At 43.2% G+C, this 18,092-nt stretch overlaps 1 long non-coding RNA gene across 1 annotated transcript in view; it reads right to left on the reverse strand.

The window, feature by feature from the left end:
• The window catches only part of LOC143836854 (uncharacterized), a 52,466-nt gene extending 35,164 nt beyond the window's left edge, over positions 1-17,302 (reverse strand). The window contains exon 1 of the long non-coding RNA XR_013230786.1: positions 17,205-17,302. This is a non-coding gene — a long non-coding RNA (uncharacterized LOC143836854). The remainder of the gene's footprint in view (positions 1-17,204) is intronic.
• Between the last annotated feature and the right edge of the window lie 790 nt (positions 17,303-18,092).

The following is an 18,092-nucleotide window of genomic DNA, read 5'->3' on the forward strand; positions in this document are numbered from 1 at the left end:
TGGGTAGAGGCTCACACCTGCTACCAAAATCTACCTCTCAAGGCCAGCCATGCAAACAGACATGTTCAATATCCCCTGAGAAGAGTGATACCAAGACTTCTGTAGACCATTATCATGGTGAGGGCCACAGCCAGCTTTACCTACTATAGAATGCCAGGCCAAATGGGCTTCTTAGAAATGTAAGGGAGAGATCAGTGATTTCTTGATGGCCAACAAAAGCTTGATAAAGGTAAAAAAGGTAAAGGCACTGGGTCATGTCTGACCCTTGGGGTGACGCCCTCTAGCGTTTTCATGGCAGACTCAGGGGTCTTCCGCACTCATTCAAAATAGCACAATGGTTACAAATTGAAATCGCTACTGTTTTGTTGTTATGCACAACGTCATTGACAATCTGCAACATGCCTGAAACCGATCCGCAAAAAGCGCTTCGTTGTAGCGCTTTCAGGGAAATCCCAAAAAGTGGATTCACCCTCTGGAAAGCGCTACACTCTTGCAACCAATCTGCAACACTAGCGGGAAAGTTCTGTGCGTTACCATTGTTGCGGTTTCTGCAAAGTCCCTCCCCCTAGCTCTCTCCAGTGATCTTCCGGCAAAGCGATCGCCATTTTTTTTTCTCGGAGCAAGAGGAGATCAACGCACCGGCGAGCCTTCATTTACCCAGTGAGGCCTCCCTGGCTGCAGTCCCTCCCCAAGTCACCAAGCACGAAGCAACACACAGCCCCGTTTGCTGGTTTATTTTCCCTTTATTTTTCACTGTATTTTCGGCCGAAAATCGCACCCGTGCGGGGGGGGGGTATTTTTTTTTCACTCAGGGGGAGCGTGGCAACGATGAAACGGCAGCTCAAACACCACCTGCTAGCTAGATGTGTCTCTCCGTTGCAACGAATCAACGCAGAATCGTTGCAACGTGTTTTTTTTTTAACCGTCTTTAAAGGGAAAGGGGCTGTTTGGGAGCATGATAACGGCTGCCCATTGGCTGCTTTACGGCTAGGGGTGGGACAAAGCTCGGCAATATCGCTTCCTGGCTAGCGATTTTTGCCGAGACCGGAAACCTGTGGGAAACGATAGAAACGCAACTGGATTCCACTACAAAGCCAGGTATGCATAACGACAAATTCAACTATTTAAAATGGCGTTTTTTCGTTCCGCAACCAATTTGCTATATAGATCCTGTTGCGGAATGGCCCTCAATACGGGGTGGTTTACCAGTGCCTTCCCCAGTCATTACCGCTTACCCCCCAGCAATCTGGGTACTCATTTTACCGACCTCAGAAGGATGGAAGGCTGAGTCAACCTTGAGCCGGCTGTTGGGATTGAACTCCCAGCCTCATGGGCAGAGATTTCAGACTGCATGTCAGCTGCTTTACCACTCTGCGCCACAAGAGGCTCTTCAAAAGCCTGATAAACCTGAAAAAACAAAAACTAAGGGAGCTGTGTTTTTTATTCAATTTTAATGGAAATATGAATGCAAATTATATATCATATGCATTCAGCAACAAATCAGTAGAATGATACCTCTGACAAATATCAAAGATTTTTTATTTGTAAGTTCTAGTGCTTTTAGATAATTACAATCTTTCTTAAATCAATAAGTTCTTCAAGTTGCCCTCCTCCCTCTTTAAGCACCCAGTCAGGTTCATAGGCACTGCTGTTTCACAGTTTCCATGCACAGAGCACTTCATTGTACATCTCAGGACAATTCATCAGGATGACAACTATCATAAGGGCAATTTACACTAAATCCAGACAAATTATGGGTGGGCATTCCTGGTCAGGTCAGTTGGGTGGAGCTTGAAGCATTCCCACCGGGGGAGGGGCAATGGGAGTATACCAGCCACCTCCAGCACTTGTTTAGCTGGAGCGGGGATTGTCTGTTCTAAAAACAAGGTATCTTTTTATAAATAGAAGATGCCTGTGTCACAATTTTAAAAATGCTGTTTTTCAATAGAAATGCTTAGGTGAGGTGCATTGTTGCTCCAGGTGGCCCCGCTGCCTCCATCACTGGCTACAGCCCTAGCCTAAGGAATGCATTTTAATACCTTTATAACCTCCCCACATTCCAGCAGCAACACCATCTTTTCCATTTCTTTCCTTTAGGTTTTGTTAGATTAGAAAGATGTCTTCTTGTCAAGCAGCCCAGACAACATAGTTCTTGCAACTGTCTTGGGGGAATTTATTGCTAATGAATATTATTCAAAACTTCACTGATAGCTGACCTTGGGAAGGCAGTGGCTCTGAAAAAAATGCTGTTGGAGAAACATTAATTTTGTTGCAGAAAATGAAACCCCAAAGAATATAACGCCTACATGGGGGGAGAGCATATGCATTTGCCATCCTGAAAGATCTGGGCTTTATAGGTGAGGTGCCGTGGCTCAGTGGAAGAAGCTCTGGTTTTTATGCATAAGGGCCCAGGTTCAATCCCTGGCATTGACAAATAAAATAAGCAGGCAGTAGGTGATGTGAAAGGTCTCTGTCTGAGACCCTGGAGAGCTTTGCCTGGTCTGAGTGCACTACTGACATGGATGGACCAAGAGTCTGATTCAGTATAAGGCAGCTTCATGTGTTCCCTATTAGAGACTGATCTGCTTCCATTTCTTGGTAGTTTTGTTTATATTTCACCTGGAAGGCATTTCATTGGGTTCAGCTATCCAGAAAACAAGTGAAAGAAAAGACATGCTGCAGACCTTCATGCAAACATGATTACTAGATAAGCATATCTTCTTCAAATTACACAATTACACTCAAAGTAAGCTCCTGACTGCAGTGGGGAAGGTCGTCATGTGCATAATATCATGCTGGGAAGTTTACAAGGTCATTTCACCTTGTAGATGCTTTTGCTTAGTTCAGGAACTAAATTATCTCATTAACCGAAAAAGAGAAAGTATCTTACGTTGTCATGGCCGTACCAGTTATTAAACTGACCAGATTGTACGAAGAATGGCATTGCTTGCAATTTGTCCCCTCTTTGTCACTGTGCAGTCAGAGAAATCTTTGAAATTACTAACACTTGCTAGATTGCATTGTCTACTTTTTTTCACCCACACAGTCAAGTGGTATCCATTCAATAAGTGATTGTAAGCACTAACTGCAGAATTACCTAGCTTCATGGGCAGACACAAAAGGCATACAGAGATACTAAGTATTAAGTATCCACTCAGAAATCTCAAAATGAATTTTTCTCCATATTGCGAAGTGCCTCTTAAAAATCAGAGGTGGTAGAAGAGGTTGACTGGTGAGTGGAAGGCAGTCTAACTGTGAAAAATTCTGTAAGTGGAAATAATCATATTCCATTTGTATTCATTCAGACATATCCAAATAGCTCACCCAATGATTGGCAACATGGATCAGACAAGTAGATGTTCAGGTAATACTAAGCATCAAGAAAGTTGTTCATACTTGATCGGTCAGACTCCCCTGGACTCCCCTGCGGTGTTTTGATTTCTGCTCAAAGTAAACATATTCTGTGCCTACAGACAAATCCACAGATACATATATGGAATATTCAGAATATTTCCTGTGACTGGATATACTCAGGTAAGCCACAGAGACATGCTGTCAAAGAGCATCTTAAAATCCACTCTAAGGCTTTGGGTAGGGTTGTTATATCCAAAGTGGTGTAGCCGAGAGAACATCAGTAAAGCAATGCACATTGAGAAGGATGTAAATAGTGCCAGAGGAAGCTAAGAATGATATATTCTGTTTCCACCAGGCCCATTTCTAACATGATGTACTATGGTCTTTAATGCATTCATCTGCACAATCTGCAACTCAGATACATTGAGGAAAGTAAAGGGCTTAGCCTTTAGGACTCCTGGGGGAAGGGAATAATAAGCAGCCTATTTGCTTTGGCCTCCACTGAAAGTCGCTCTGGTACTTCCATCTACCATGCAGATGAAGACAATGAAGATATCAGAAAGGTGACAGTCAGTGGTGTGAGACTTGACTCTTCATTACTGACTCATCAAGCTGTGGGATCGATTCCATTTCCCAACAGTTTATTGTAGTTCAAAGCTTGGTTAGCTTTAGCATTTCATTTTCTAAGGGCTCCCTGCACTCCTAAAACAGACATCAAAGACAGAGTGGTATTAGAGAGGTCAATGAAGCCTTCGGAAATAGCAATAGCACCTGCAGAAGTAGACTACCCTGTTCATTAAGATGTATGGCAATAAGCCTTTGTTCAGAGAACACAGCACAACAGGAAAATGGCATGCTGCCCTGAAGAGGGGGGGGGGATGATTTATTAAGCAATCTGAGATCACCAAATTGGGGGGGATCGAGAACAAAAAGATGCATCTTCCAGTGGTATGGTATAGCATTGTTTTTTAATCTGAATTTTTTTCATTGTATATGAGCTGTCTTTAAATCCAACCCATAGGACGCTAACTGTGCACTTCAACACTACTGATTTCATGGAATACAGACTCATCTAGCTTTCCATAGTTTTAGCCTATCTATACTGTGATACCTATACTGAGGAATAAAAAAACATATATCTGTTCTCACTGCTCAGAATCTCTGTTAATATAAGACCACAACCAGCCAGAGAGCACCATCTTCCCCTATAACATGAGGTGTCTTTATAGCAAGTTGTGTTGTCCCCTCCCTCCTTTTTAAATTCTGCCTTTAGCAACCACACAACAAAAAGAAATTATGCAAGTGAAATACTTTATAGCGTGAAAATGCAGCAGTGGGAAAATCTTTAGCTGGTGATTCCTGACTCTATACAGGTAGCAATCCTACAGGTCAATCTTGTGCAGAGTTAGGATTTCAGTGAATTTGGATTGCGCTGGAGTAACACAGATAAGCACCACGGCATAGCCCCTGGGGCATAGTCTGAAGGCACCAGTTTCCTTGCTGTAGCTAAGCAGTATGGGTCTGATCAATATCTGGACAGGAAATCTCTTTGGAGTCCTAGATAAGCCACTTCTAGGTCCACAATGGAAAAAAGTGAGGCATAAATGTGATAATGTATGAAATCATGAAGCTGCCTTATGGTAGCCAGAGCATTTGTCTATCAAGGTCAGTATTGCCAACTCTGGCTGGCAGTGGCAGCTTCTCCCAGAGGTTCACGCCAAGCCCTTTCACCAAGGCGGTCTTCACAGCATGATAGACCCTGGGCAAAGTAGTGCACTGCAGCCCTACCTACACAACCACTCACAAGAATAAAAAACATACATTATCAATAACATTAAACTTATGTTTATTGGTACTTCCAACACAATCACAATCAGCATTTAAACATTTAAAAACATGCTGTACAGCAAAGATTAATCAACACTTATTGACAATATAACATGAATCTTGAATTTGAAAAACAAAAAGTTCAGCATATAAATGGAAGTCAGCTGGTAAATCATACAGGCAGAGATGGCACAGTATAAAATTCCTATGAATTGTTTATTATTAATTAAGAATTTAACACAAACATATCATTTGGTTGAGGCTGACCGACTCAACAACATCCGCTGGTCCCCCAGACACACCCTTCCATGATCTGAATCCAAAAGGAACTTCGTATGGGATCACATTTAGAAAGTTATTGTCATAATGTGAATTATTATACAACTAGGGGCAAAGCCCATTGTCTCCAAGAATACAACGGGCGCTAGAGCTTGGCAGTGGGAAGAGGAAGGGGAGGAGTTGTCCAGTCTGTAAGGGCATGGGGTTGTCATGTGTGTTGTGTGGGAGGTTGTGGTGGCATGGTGGCAAATGAGGGCATGGGTGTGGAGATATGGGTGTCAAGAACCTGTGGTGTGGAATGTTCGTTGAGTGTGGGAGAGGACTGACCTTTGGGAATTTTGGCATAGTGGTTACAGATGTGCTTTCCATAGCCATGTCCTCAGATATGTAAAGGGAAAATCAGACTGGAGACTCTTCTTAGGGGAAGATTACATGGCAACCAATTCCTCCCAGTTCTGCGTCATTTCCCTTCTTGTGTGAATTAGGCCACATTCACCGAAATGCCCCTCTGCCCTAATACACATGGGGTAGTCACAGTACACAGGTGTCCACCCTGTTCCTTTTGTCTCCCATGTTTTCACTGTTGGTAAAATGTTATGTGCCCACATGCTTCTTTCATGGTTGTTCCTTAGAAGAACGGATTTTTGTACCCTATTGCTTACTACCCAAAGGATTCTCAAAGCGGTTTACAAACACCTTTTCCATTTGTCTCTCCACAATAGTCAACCTGTGAGGTATGTGGGGTTGTGAGAGATCTGAGAGAACTGGGAATGGGCCGCAGTGACCCAGCAGGCCTCAGGTGTCTCAAAGCATTTTCCAATTGTCTTCCCTTTCTCTCCCCATAGCAGACTCCACATGAGGGAGGTGGGGTAGCGGGCCTCACAGGGAAGCTGGCAACCCTAAGAGGAGGACTCTCTGTGCACAGCAGTCTTGACTTTAGTAAGGTTTTTTATAATGTTTTTTTTTATTTGCCAGGCCAATAAGATATTCAGTTACTATGTGTCTCCAGACATTTGTTCTCTATTTACAGTTTAAGGCTGCAAATATTTATTTAGATCTTCCTGCACTTTCCAGACTCATAGGACTGGTCTGCCTGTCTGCGCCCCAGAATACAAACAGTTGCTGGTAAGGGCTGGCCATAACCCATAGGCCAGGAGGGACACTCCTGCACCACTCCCTACCAACTGCAGGCAAAAATGGCTCATTTGAAGGCTGGACTCTGAGGCATTGTATGATTCTGAAGTCCCATCTCCAAACCTCCAGGAATATTTCCAACCCAGGGGTAGCCAACCTACAGGTATGGCCTGGAGAGCTCCTGGAATTACAGCTCACCTGCAGAGTATAAAGATTAGCTCCCCAGGCAGAAAGGGCTACTTTGGACAGGGTTGTGGTAGAGAAGAAATATTTAAGGCTTCCCACACAGGTTGTTGTTGAATTGAAAGACTTGAGGCCTACTGCACAGGGTTGTTGTGCAGATGAAACAGGAGACAAAAGAGCCAGTTTCCTCTGCAGAATAATGCTGTGCAGTGGCCTCAAAACCAGAGAGTTGCAGAGAAGAAAGACACATGGCTTGGCTGGGTCTAACCTCTGGGCAGAGCAGTATTTTAAGTGAGAAGGGGCTTTTCTGTGGCCTCCCTGTCAGGCAGCTGTTTGGCAGAAGGGGAAAGTCCCCCCCCCTCAAAAGGAAGGCCCTCAGGCTCCCCTGCGTTGCTCTTGGAAAGGCCTCCTTCCCTCAGTCAGGGCCTGTCAGAGGTTCCTTCGCAGCAGGCCTGAAGGGGGGAGGGGGAGCACTCTGCAGCCTCCTGCCAGCTCTGTCAGGGTTCTGAGGCAATTTACAGTTGGACATGACAGCTAGGGCAGCCTTGGGGAAAAAAGAGCTGGCACAGCCTGTGTTCTCATCCCCCTTGGCAGCCCTGTTGACCTCCTCTCCCCGTGGTGGTCAGGAGCAGACTGGCAGCCAGACTGGGCTGGGTGAATGGAATTTTGGTCTGTCCTGGTGAGGGGCCAATAGGAAGGCACTTCGCGCACCTACCCATTGGCTGCTGGGCCCTGGATGGACGCTTCGCGGCTCCTGATTGGGCCCTCTGAGTTTTTAACCTGGACGGGGCCCGCCCTAACTCCTCCCCAGGTGGCCTTACCCTTTTATTTAACCGCAGGAGCAGTTAAAGATTTGAAATGTTCCTGCCATCGTTTGTAAGTGTGTTTGGATAATAATACTAATTCACACTTTACTATCATGACTTTTCAGTTCTTCAGAGTATTCTACATGTATATATTTTTTAAACTTTGTTATCAGTCACTGATGTTTGATTTCTCATCTGGAGTAGGTCTGCTCAGCTCCTGACATCAGGTTCTGTCCTCAGTTTCCATGGGAGATACGTAAGGACCAAGAGTTCAGTTTTCAGAATCAATGTGTCTAAATGGGCACAGCTGAGGTAAATGGCAGATTAGGATTCATTTTATTTCTCAGGCTTCTTGTGGTGTCCTTGTTTGGAACCATTAAGCATGAAGCAATCCCTGCCATGGGGATCTGCCATGAAAAAAAGCTGTTGGTACAAAGGTTAGGCTCTTGACAGTCACAAGCTTTGGAAATAGGAATAAGTCTAAGAAATGTAAGTGTTGCTTTGGATAACAAGGCCTAAAACAGTCTGTGTTGGATTAATTTACATCTCTGAGACTCTGGGAAAAAAACTAAGTTTAGGGCTTCTAAAAATCTGATAATGTAGGAGTACAGTTGCCAACAACCTGGAAAGAAAGCATCCTTTTTAATAGAGGCTTAATGTGTGTAAATAGCCAGCTGAAGACTTTCATGGCATGGACTGGAAGTAAATAATATTACCTTCTAAGTACTGCTCCATTAAGCCTCCAACAGCTCATACAGAGGTCTTTCACACCACTGACTACTTGAGGGAATAGGATGCTTTTCTCCAGGCTATTAGCAACCCCAAATCTTGGCTGCTAGTGCATGAAAGGAAACTGATCAGCGGCTCAAGTTTTCCCATCAGGGGCTTGATATGCCAAGGCAAATGTCACCTGCTGAATTTCTTCTGGTTGCACAGCTGTTGACACAAGGCAAGGTTAAAAAAAGGGGCAAGGCCTATTTTTAAAACTGTATTGAGATGCCAGTATGACAAAAGGGGAACTTGGAAATGTAGAACTCTTCACAACACATTTCCCCTTGGATTTTACATAGAAATCATAAAGGCGGGAAAGGGCTGGCAAGACTCCTGTGCCTTTTATACCTGAAACAGGTAAAACTCAACAGATAGAGTTTTGCATTTAAGAACCCTAATGGAGACCTCCACTGCTCTAGCAGCTGAAGAATCAGGAGTCCAGCCAGAATAAAGGTAAGACTAGAATGACAAGAAGGCATTCACAAGTCTCAGTCAGCATGCAGGCTGCCCCACACCCCAATCCACAATGTAATATGCAAAAAGTAGAAACTACCTGATACTTTCCCATATCTTGCCCTTCAGTTTCTTTAACTAAACCTTTTGGTGTAGCAGCTTTCCTCTTCATCTGGTTCACTGACATGAAACCCACCAGGCTCCCCCATTATACAGAAGGCCTGTGTGTAAATGGGAGTACTGAGCCAAGCACTGCTGGAGATGAGAGATGGCTAATTGCCTGACAGGGAGGAGATGAATATGAGATGCTGATTTTTAATTGCAAACAATTACATTTGCAAGAAACAAGCTCATCCTCATGCATGATGTGCAGTGTCTAATTAAATGTTAAACTCATCTCCCCCCCCCCAATTTTCTGTAGAAAGTAATTAACTGACTTGTCTACAGGTAAACCCATAATTAATATTTTGTTCATTATGATCAAGATCAGATTGTTTTGATTTATTTAGTGTTACTTTTTGCTTAATACAATTATGGCCATGATTCTCAGGAATGGACAGCAGTGGCTGATCTTTTATGCATGGGAGCAGGCAGCTTGGGAAAAGGAGCAAACAGGACTTTTCAGATGAACAGCAGGGGTAATGGGCGAGATTGCCAATGGGCCTAGAGAAAAATGTTCTATCTCTTTAATAGAGGGTTGAGGCATGGAAATAGTAATACCTTCACCTGATAAATAATAGTCCATTAAGCTTCTATTAGTGAACAGGATCCCCCCCCCTCCAAGTGGTTAGCACATTAAGGTAGATCACTCACAGCAGGATGTAGGAACAGCCTATGTCGGAAGTGATAGTGTGAATAGGGATGGGTATGAACTGAGAAAAACAGAGATTAGTGACCCACAAATCATCACAAACCTCTAGGAGCTGAACATGCATGTTCAGTTCATGCAGACTATAATGGAGTAGAATGCCAACCCTAGCACACTAGAGAAACCAAACTCACAGGGGATCTTTGGCTGACTCTCCCCTACTTGGATTTATGGTCCCTCAAAGAAGATGCCCTCTGGAAGAAATGCTGATTCTGTGAATTTAGGTAGCTTGTGAGTGGGTGGACAGATGCGGTCGTGTAGGTGCTTGTGGCCCTTTGCATGCTCAGGGAAATGATGATCACCACTTTGGGTTGAATTTTTTTCAGGCCAGACTGGCCAGGGATTCTGTGGGGTTTTTTTTTGTTTTTTTGTGTGGGGGGGGGGCATCATCTGGGCATGGGTAGGCAGGTAGTTGTGAGTTTCTTGCATTGTGCAGGGGATTTGACTAGATGAGCCTGGAGTTCCCTTTCCTCTCTATGATTCTATGAAAGGGCATTCTGGGGAAATGACAGGCATAGGTTCAGGGTTGTATAGAATGGATTTTGAGCAAGCTAGGAGCTTCAAATTCACAGGAAGCCTCCCCCATATCAGTCTTTACATTCCTGTTGCTTTGGAGTTTGACAAACATTTCGATTGAGCAGAGACGGTCTGTCTGGAAATATACATTTGAAAACCACCACAAACAGCTTGAAAGTTTGTGAAAAGTTCATGTCGATTGACCTACCAGAAGCTTCACTTTGCCAACCATGAACTGGACAGAATTCATCATGAACCTTAGTTTGTGATATGGTTCATGCCCATCCCTAGATGTGAAAGTTCAATCTGTTCTGCTTGGCAGATGGAATTCACACACTTGTAGTTACTGAGCAAATCTTTCAGGTTTCCGTTTCTTACTCATATTTCCTTTTCTTCTTATTCCCAACCTAGTAGGTAATGTGAGTGCTTTTTGAAAACCAGTGTTGGGTAATTAAATGGCTGTTGTGGTGGGGTATAGTAGCTGCCACTGGGAACTGAGGACAGCCACAACATGTTGGGAAGTTCCAAGCCAATGTCCTCCAAAGTATGATGTTATTCCAAAATGAGTGTCCCTACAAACATCAAAGTGATCCCTCCTGATCTTTTGAAATCAACACCTATTCTAGTGAGCTGGGGGAAAGCCAGGGGTGGCTGTTTGCTTTGAAGAAGAAGGAAGTAGGTACTACATCACCCACTACAGCATGTAGAGCCATTATTTCCATTTAGAATATTTCCATTTAGAATATTTATTCTGATTTGAAGGGGGAAAGGAACTGTAATTTGAAGGAGAAAAAGGAAGGGGACAGAGACTTCAAATACCTGTGCCCCCTCCTTTCCCCCTTCAAATTTGCCAGAGACACCTCTTAGACTTACCCTTGCTTTGATGGGGGGCTTTTTTTTGTCCTTTATAACCATCTCAGAACTGCTTCTTTTGCACCTTCTCATCACCCTTGCCAAAAAACTACAACTGCTTAAAAGGAGGGATCCATTGCCAGAGGATGTAGTGATGGACACAGGTAGAGACAGCTTTAAAAGGGAATTAGAAATGTTAATGGAGGTTAGGACTATTAGTGGTCACAGAAAGCATATCACACAGGGCATGTGTAAATAAATGTCTGAAGACCCTCCCCACTTTTTTCTTTGCCTTACCACTGGGTATTTCAGGTCCTCAGCCTCTCATTTACCAGTGGCTGGTGACACTGGCTGGACTCTTGTGTGTAAGAGAGGAGTGAGAATGTACCCAGCTCTCTAGCTCCCACCAAGTTTTGCCAAGGAACCTGAGCTGTTTGATAGATGGAATGTAAAGGTTTGTCTCTCCTTTTACCATCTTCTTCATGTTATCTTGCTACTTTGCTTTCTATCTGCAGCCTTGAATGTACAAACATAGGGAAATTTTTGTCATAATTCACGCTCAGAAAATATCACTAGCCAAATTGATCTAAGAGCCAAGAAAGAGGAAAGAGATTGAATTGTGCCTATTTAAACTTGTGCAAGCTGTTCTGGTGCATGTGCTGTGACATAGCAAGGTAGATATGTTGAAGAGAGAGCCAACTTGTTTACTGCAGCTTTAGAGACAAGGACTACGAGCAATGGATTCCAATTACAAGAAAAGAGGCTCCACAAATATTAGAAAGTATTTTCCGACAGTGAGGGCTGTTTGTAGATGGAACATGCTGCCTCAGAGGGTGGTAGAGTCTCCTATGTTAGAAATTTTTAGGAGGAGATTGGATGAGCATCTGTCAGGAGTGTGTGATTTTTAAGTGCTCAAGAGCCCTTTTTGGTCTTGTCTGGCTCTGTGTGATTCTGATTCTGACCATTTGTATCAAATATGCAATCAAACCTTTGGGTTTCTGAGAGATGTAATCAGAGCAATTGCCACTAGAGGATGCCCTAAACTGCAAAATCAAGCAAAGTCTTCTAAACTGTGAATAATATCAGCTCTGGAACAAACAGTGCAAAAATGAACACAATGGGGAGCCTTCTAGTATTGTCTACCCCAACCTCCAAAGGTAAATAGGACAGAGTCTTAGCAGAAACTTGCACTCTGCTTAACAATGCAGGGCGTTCCAGATCCACATTCCCACCTGCACATTTTTTTAAGGGGAGCAATTTTGTGTTTCGTGTTTCCAAGTGAGAGACTGTCTGATTAGCACGTCCTCCATCTCAAGTAGACATGGCCAGCTGGACCTGCTGGGTTTAAAGGAATGTAGAGATATGACGGCTGCCTTTTTTCCATTTTCCTCCCATTCATTCCTAGATTAAGAGGCTGGGTATGGCAGCCAAAAGTCTGACATCCTAATCTGAAACTTGTTTGCTAACACATTTGTATTCTCCTCTCCCAGCCCACAAAAATAAGGTCCAGCAGTTCTTCATGGTAAACAACTGATGGTTGTACAATTTCTTTCTTGTTTCCCAAGAAATCTTCTGTATCCTGAGATACTGAAAATTGGCTGATTTCAAAATGTGTTTAAAAAGTTTGCATTACTGTTATGCTTCCTCTTCCCATTCCATGAATGCCCCAGCATGCATAATCACACAATATCAGAATTAATAATAAAGGGTGGCATTAAATAAAGTGTGCTCTGTCAATAACAGATGTCTTTTGAAATACTAGTCCTTGAAATTTGCCTTGTGCTCTAAGGAAAGATGAAATGCAAATGTTTACATTGATATTAAGGAGAAGATGTAAAATTCAATCTCTGTGTGTCCAGATCTACTAGTACTTCTTGAAACACTGGGGCCCAAAAACATTGGGTGTAGTGGAGGAGAGTATGTTAAGGTTTCAGTTGTGGTATCCATTATGGCTTGATTGTGCTCAACTATAGATAAATCCATACCCTACAGGCATTCTTGTAGGGGGTGTAGTGGTTCCTTGCTTGTAGCATACCCCTTTTTAGTGTTGATGTCTGGTATTGTTTATCTACAATTGAAATAAACCCATTATTTTCTCCACCAACAGTTTCAAGCCCCTTGAGGGTTTGTTCACTTATCTTTGGACATTCTCAGATCAGAGGACAACTGCCAGAATTGACTGTGACATAGCAAGATGCCTCTTCTGTAATTCTATGCAGACAGACTGCTAGGCTCAACAGGAACAGGGAAACTAACCATCTCTGTCATTTTAAAGCAGTGGTTCTCAACGTGGGGATTAGGACCCCTTTGGGGGTCGAACGACCCTTTCACAGGGATCGCGGCAGGGCAAGCAGCTTGGCCGAGTGGTGCCATCTACACAACAGCCTTGCAGGGTAGATCGAGGTAGAGTGTTCATCTGTCTGGAACAGTGGAAAAGAGCAAGATTGGGACAAGAGGCAGAACTGAACTGAGAAACCCCGGGGGAAAAAACAATTTATATACAATCATAAACAATGGTTCTTCACACCATTGGTCAGTTACAGTTTCATTTCTGTGAAAGAACACTTGCATAATTTTATGGTTGGGGTCACCACAACATGAGGAACTGTATTAAAGTGTCATGGCATTAGGAAGGTTGAGAACCACAGTTTTAAAGGATTGAAATGGAAGCAGTAGATTTTGCTAAAATAAAATGAATGAATGAATGAAAGACCCCTGCCACACTGACGCAGCAAAGCTTAATACTACATGTGCCCCAGCAACACCAATGCCATCTGGAAAATGGCACCACAGCTCTGTAAAATAACTTTCTAATAATTGTTAATCCCACACTCTCTCCAGTGAGCTCAGGTGGCTTTCCTGTCTCTCCTTTTAACTTTACAACATACCTGTGAGACAGCTTTGGCCAGGACTGTGGGACTAGGCCAAGGTTCACCCAATGAGCTTTTCCAGCTGAGCAGGCAGTTTAATATGGGGATCCCAAGTCTAACCACTACAAAACACTGAAAGTTCACAATGGTTAGGGTGCCCAGCGGATTCCAGCTTTCCCTCCTTCCATTCCCCTGGCATCCTTTCCTCAGGAAAACGGTGGCACAGTTGTGCAGGTAAGGAATCTTCAAGGACTTGTTCGGGGGTAACTGCACTTTCTCTTGTATCACCCCACTCACACCCTATGGCCTCTTTCTCTCCTCCTTGAAGCCTTCTTTTCCTCTCCTTTTTTCTCATTTTATTTTCTCTTTCCAGATAGCTATTTTATAGATATGTGCTTGGATGTCATCCAGCTAGAAAAGTTAACAGATTTTGTATGGCTAATTAACAACGCAACCCTGTAAATGTGGACTCTGAAATAACTCCTACCATACTCATGAGGCCTATTCCCAGGCAAATGTCCATAGGATTGCATTATAATTATAATTAAGATTACAACATAGAGGGGGGAAACCCTGAAAATAACCCAAATAAAATCTCGCTGGTGTCCATACCAATTACAAGCTTTTTTAATTCTATGAAATTATCAGTATTGTATTTTCAATCTTACTTAAACCAAATTAAAGGTTTTATTAAATTTAGTTGTAGAAATGCTTGCCAGGTCAATGTCTGGGATTATGCAATAATTAGGTTCAAAGCTCATTCCTATGAACGGGCCCTGAAAGGGTCCGCTCCTCTGGCCCCTGGCCAGGCAGCTTAAGGTGGCCTTGGGCTGCAGCTCGCAGCCAAATCAAGTGGGGCGGACGGAGGCTGGGCAGCTCATTAGTAGGCCCAAGTCAGAGCTCCTTAGCAGCCAGTCAGCTGGCTGGGGAGGCCCTCATCAGCAGGCCCAACCTAACAGGCCAAGAGGCCCTCGTTAGGAGGTTCTCCACCACGATTATTTGCCCAGGGCCTCTCCTGTTACCTGCTGCTGGCTCCAGGCACTGAGGTGTCTGAGAGCAAAGAGGCTAGAGTCCATGGCCGGAGGGCGGGAGCTGCAGAGGCAGGGCCAATCAGGTCAAAGCTGGCTGCAGCCTGATTGGCCCTATTCTAACTTGGACAGCCGGACACATCCCACCCCCTAGGTTGTTTCAGAAATATATAGAGGAACAACAATGGATAAGGATAGGACAAAATGGCACATGACATGGAAAGGAATAAATGGCAAGGCAATTTGCTGCCTGAGGGAAGTAGAGAATACAGAAGCCATTCACACTGGATGGTTTGATGGCTTTTAGTCCTTAGTGATAGTGGCTTGAGAAGCCATAATTTTCAAGATCAAAGGCTGCACCATCTTTATTCTTCTTTAAAGAGCAGGTAGGAACAGCCTCCCACACATCCCAAATGGACACAGTTTCAAAGATTATTTGCAGATAGCTTACAAACTCTCCAGCTCACAGCCTGCAGCTGCCTTTAGGTGCCCAATCTTCCCTTGGTGGGCAAGTTCACAAACTAACCTCCGCATGGAAAGTGCAATTGATATTTCAGAGTTAGCTGTTGTCTTTCCAGGAGACAAACACTGTACCAATTAAGAGGTGGATTTTTTAAGGCAGGGAAAGAGATAAGCTGATTGACATTATAGCTTAGTGGCTAGTTGGTGTTCATTAGTCCTGTAGCTTTCCCACAACTCCTTCCAGACCTAGTTACCCCAAGACACTGAGATTTGGGTAAGCAGCTTTATCCCCTTTCTCTCTGAACTCAAGAGCTCTCATTGACACACGCACCCTGCATCTTCACAAAACACACATGCAAGAGGCAAAAGATGGCTTGTGTGGAGTACCAACATTTATTATTCAACAAGTGATCCTGAATCAGCAGAACTGAAATTGAAAATAAATGTCCCCAAAAGGGGACAGGCAAGAATGTCAATCCCCTCCTCATGGCTATCACATGAACAGGCTCAATGAGCCGGCCTTTGAAAAGGACTGAAGTGCATTATGGTAATGATTAAGCTGCTTTATGCTGGCTTGAATGCTTGCCTGTGTGTGTGTGACAAGGAGATTGAGGAAAGATCACAAGGGCAGCCTTCATCTATGCCAGCACAGGAAGCAAAGAAAAGGAGATGCCCTCTTCAAACCCTTTGTCTTATAAGGCAAAGAAGCCACTGTTGCTGCATTGACATGATGGAGGAATAGGAAGTTAAGACAAGACTCAGAGAAGAGGTGTGGTCACAGCAGCTCCAGTAATACATCTGAGTCACAGTGGCATCCTTGGAAATGAGAAGTTGTCCAAGCAGGGAATAGACAGAGTTACAATTTGAGTAGGCACAACCCAGCAGTCACACAAAGGGGAGCCTAGAGCAGTAAGTATTTTCCAGGTAACTCTAGGTGACATATATATATATATATCAATAAAAATTTAGGACACTTGCAACTCTACACTCAGAAGCCTACCAAGAATATATAACACCTTCCTCCATTCCTTTGTAATTGCTTGAGAAACGGTTTTCCAAAGTATAGTTTACAAAATGGAAAAGTCACATTCTGGCATAGTGGCCTACTTTGGGAACCTACTATATGCTTGCTCCAGAAGGTATCTATTTACATATTTTAATTTTACTCATGTATTGTCCAAAGAGAACATATATGAAATTTCTATGGGCAAACCAACACTGAAAATTTTGTGTGGTATATGTACAAATTATATATCTTTTATGCTAAACCTTGCACAATTGCTCATTTTGCAGAAGAAGAAAAAAGTCCTAGGGAAATAATCAGTGACTAATTCTTCCTTGTTATGCAACTCTACAGAGGCTTAGGGTTTCCTTTAAACTCCTAGAACCTGTGCAAAGTAGAGACACATACTTAGTTTGCACACTAGAGATCATCAGCCTTTGCAGAACTTGTGCTAGCCTGCAACCTAAAGATATGTAGATATTCAGTTCAGGCTGCAGCAGATTAAATGTGTCCCTACGAATGTTACCCAAATTGGGGGACTTCTAATTTAGTGTGGGAAATTGTCTTAAGGAGACATAGTGAGAGGAGGTATCTTGGTTGATATCAAGCTTTACAGGGATTATTTCCTTACAGAAACTCAAATTAACCTGTCAAGATGTTAAACTGGAAAAGCTTTCTATTAAGGTAAATAAAGGGATACAAAGAACACACAAAACACACCGAAAAACATAAATAAGATTAGCTAAGGAAATAAGAGAGGAAAGGGCAGAGAGTATTTTTGGAGAATGCAGTATTTACCAGTCTAGATGAGGAGAGGTCCACCGATTCAGCAGCAAGATGACCCAGCATTTCAAGGAAGAAGAAGAGGGAACTACATGGAAGTAGGCCTGTATGCATGGGTCCAAGAACAGCACTGGTGGATAGGTGCTCTTGATATAGAGAAATATTCCTTGGGGCAATTATGACATGTTTGACCCCAAAACAATGACTTGTTGAGTGTATCAGAGTTAAACAATGACCTGGGAGAAACTTTGATAACTTCTCAGGAGATAGGCAATGGTTGTGATTGCTTTACCTGAGATGAACTTAAAACACAAAATGGTTCTTGATGAACTTTTGAATACTGGATAGGAAAACTATTAATACTGGATAGGGAAAGGTGTTAAGTATTGCTAGCTTAAGGTGAGCAGATGTTGGGGAAGTGACACTGGGAAGAATAATGAGACTAGTTGCAAGTTCCTAGATAACCTATTGTCCTAAATTATTTATCTCCCTCGGGTGGAGAAGGCTGCCAGTGGATTAGCCTTTTCTTCTTCCATTTTCTAAACTATATGCTCAGGCTGGTCCTGGTGTCTTTCATCCACATCTGTGTCCTGTTGGGTTGAACAGTATGTTTGCACTTACAATCTGGCTGATATTTATCGTTTTCAACCAGACAATGTAGTGCAATTGATATTTAATTGCACTACATGATATGATAGGAGGGGTGTTCTTTCTATAAATTGCTCCTCAATGAAAGGGGTCTGACTGCTAATAAAAAGGAGTACAAGGAACACTCTTTGTGCCTTGCCAGCTTCATATTTGAATCTTATCTTAAGTGTTCCAGGTCTTGTTGTGAAATTAATTGAAGCCATGTACATCTATCCATAGCCAGAGAGAGATTAAAAATGCTCTGAACATTGTGAA

The sequence above is a fragment of the Paroedura picta genome, chromosome 4 (genome assembly GCF_049243985.1).
Source record: "Paroedura picta isolate Pp20150507F chromosome 4, Ppicta_v3.0, whole genome shotgun sequence".
NCBI classification, from domain to species: Eukaryota; Metazoa; Chordata; class Lepidosauria; order Squamata; family Gekkonidae; genus Paroedura; species Paroedura picta.